At 40.5% G+C, this 2,699-nt stretch overlaps 1 pseudogene; it reads left to right on the forward strand.

Annotated features, from left to right (window-relative positions):
• Positions 1-519: 519 nt before the first annotated feature.
• On the forward strand, positions 520-2,219 carry LOC102541184 (serine/arginine-rich splicing factor 2 pseudogene; annotated as a pseudogene).
• Positions 2,220-2,699: the final 480 nt, after the last annotated feature.

The following is a 2,699-nucleotide window of genomic DNA, read 5'->3' on the forward strand; positions in this document are numbered from 1 at the left end:
GTTTATATTTTTTTCAAGCAGAAAAAGGGACCCATGTTGAGTTTCTGATTTCAGTTCACAACCTACAGATGTCTCTCAAGCTCCCCTTGCCTATTAGTATTATTATATCACTATATCTGTTCATAATTTGTTTTGGGATTCTGTTTTTTGTTTTCATCTGGAAGTAGACAAATGTTTCTAGCATATGTGGATCAGCATTGCCACGTACTTCATCACATAATTATATCTATGTGTATAAACTTTTATCCATAATTAAAACTGGGTGTTTAGATATACAGTGGAAAAGTCACAAAATGATGTTATAGTCACAAACTTTCACTTTGAAAAGAAAAGAAAGAAAAACTGATACATAGTTGTTCCTCAGGCAGTTTCAGCTCTGAAAATAGTCCGGGCGAACTGAACTGTCCGGTGTCTCTCAGCAGTCACACGCGGAGGACAACTGACAAAGCGGAGGAGCTTCGGCCAGAACAAACCCGAAGCAACCGTTACAGCGCGTGGATCACTCTCACAGCCTTCCCAGACTGCAGCCTTCCCAGAATTCAGTTCGCAGGGTGCAGGCTGAGCTCTCAGACGCCATGAGTTACAGTCGCCCTCCTCCCAACGTGGATGCCATGATCTCCCTCAAGGTGGACAACCTGACCAATCGCATCTCGCCCAACACCCTGAGGCGCATCTTCGAGAAGTATGGGCCCATCGGTGACGTGTACATCCCACGGGATCGCTTCACTCAAGAGTCCCGTGGCTTTGCCTTCGTCCGCTTCCTCAACAAGCGCCACGCCGAAGAGGCCATGGATGCCCGAGATGGGATGGTGCTGGATGGCCGTAAGCTGCGAGTGCAGATGGCACACTACCGTCGCCCCCCATATCTCCACCGCGGCCTCAGCTGGGGAACTCGTCCCCACAGGCTCGAACACCAGAGCCGCAGCCCAAGGCTTCGTCACCGCTCTCGTTCCAATACCAGGAGCCAATCTCGATCTCACGGCCAATCTCGCCTCAGCCACTCAAGGTCTCCATTTCGCTCTCATGACCGATCTCCATCAACCTCTACATCCAGATCTACTCGAAGTTCCATGTCCAAGTCCTCATCGGGGTCCGGATCTTCCTCAGTGACCACCCCCAGGTCTAAGTCCAGAAGCCCACCACTAGAAAGACAGTCCAACTCCTGATCGCAAGAGAAGAATCCATACAAGTTTCCTGAAGAGGAAGGAGCCATGCCCTATTAGGATAAGTCATTAGCAAGCAACTTGAGGACTGGGGGGGCGGTGGGAGAGCAACATTCTTAGTTGACCAGAGTCCTTGAAATAAGCCACTAGCTGTTGAAAAGGTTATTCTTTAACATGTTGTGTAACTTTTTGCTTGTTTTAAGTTTTGCCTTCAGGGGTAAACATCTTAAATGGTATTTTGTTGCTGTTACTCAATTATCTTTTAAGTTAGTGAGTTGAACAACTTCAAGTTATTGGTTTGAATATTTGAGGTAAAATTTCACTTCTCTTTGTATACTGCTTTTTATTTGAAAGTAAACAGACTGTTAATCTAATTTGTGGCCTCCTGACTTTAAAAAAAAAATATGTGCAGCCTTTTCCTGTTGAGTAGTCAGAAACTGCCGTGATTGACGCAACATTGCCATCATTCTTTTAAAAATAAAGAGCCACTTAAAGTTATTGTTAATTTACTTTTGGATTTAAATGGTAATCTGGACCTGCATTGTTATAAAAACATTTACAATGAAAAAAACTTATTGTTTTGAAGGATTATTTATCAAACATAGTTATAATCTCTTATGTATTTTTGTGCACTAGACACAGTTGTTTAGCAGTTGAGTAATGCTGGTTAGCAGTTAAGGTGGTGTTTTGTAGTGCAGAATGCTTGGCTATTTCATATTTTCTCCTGATTGCTCCTATATAAAGATACTGTGCTGTGCAGAAATAAATGGTTACCCAGTTTATTAAAAAGCCTGACAATTTCACGTTCAGTCACCCAGGCCTTGTGTGTGTGTGTGTATGTATATATATATAAAAAACAGAGCATACAGCGAGAACATCCAGCAGGTATATTTAAAAGTAAATACACCTTTATTTTTTCCTTTCTCTCCTAAAGTGGTAAATCTGATTGTCTTCATTTATGAATTTAAATGTGAAAAATGTTAAGAAGGAAATGATTTGTAACTTTCTAAGTGTTAATAACATGTTGTATCTTTTTGTTTATTCATATATTGTACTATAACTACCTCCTGAAATTTAAATATTTTTCCTGTTTTAAAAATTAAAATTTGTTGTGATTATATTCTCATTTATAAAATTGTGAAACAAAAAGATATTGAAGTCATCCATCTTAAATGTCTTATACACAAAAATTTTAAAACAACTGAGTACCAACCTTCAGAGATCCAAGGTATAAATATTTTAATGTAGTAAGCTAAAATCAAAGTCACACACATCTGCAATTATATTATGGCTTTGATCCCCAAGCTGGGTATGACTTTACCTGGGCTCTGCTCTGAATCTTCCTGAATTGTTTTCTATGGCCCAGTACTCCATTTTAACTTACTGGCTTTGAATTAATCTTGTGGAAGACAGTTATTCCTAGCTTGGCTTTGGAATTTGGATCTGCTCTGATTCCCTTGCTTCTCTTTTAGCTCAGCATTGCTGGTACTAACTCTAGCCCCACTCAACATTTCCTCTTTACTTCATGGTTGCCAA

This window comes from Vicugna pacos, chromosome X (genome assembly GCF_048564905.1).
Source record: "Vicugna pacos chromosome X, VicPac4, whole genome shotgun sequence".
In the NCBI taxonomy this organism is placed as follows: domain Eukaryota; kingdom Metazoa; phylum Chordata; class Mammalia; order Artiodactyla; family Camelidae; genus Vicugna; species Vicugna pacos.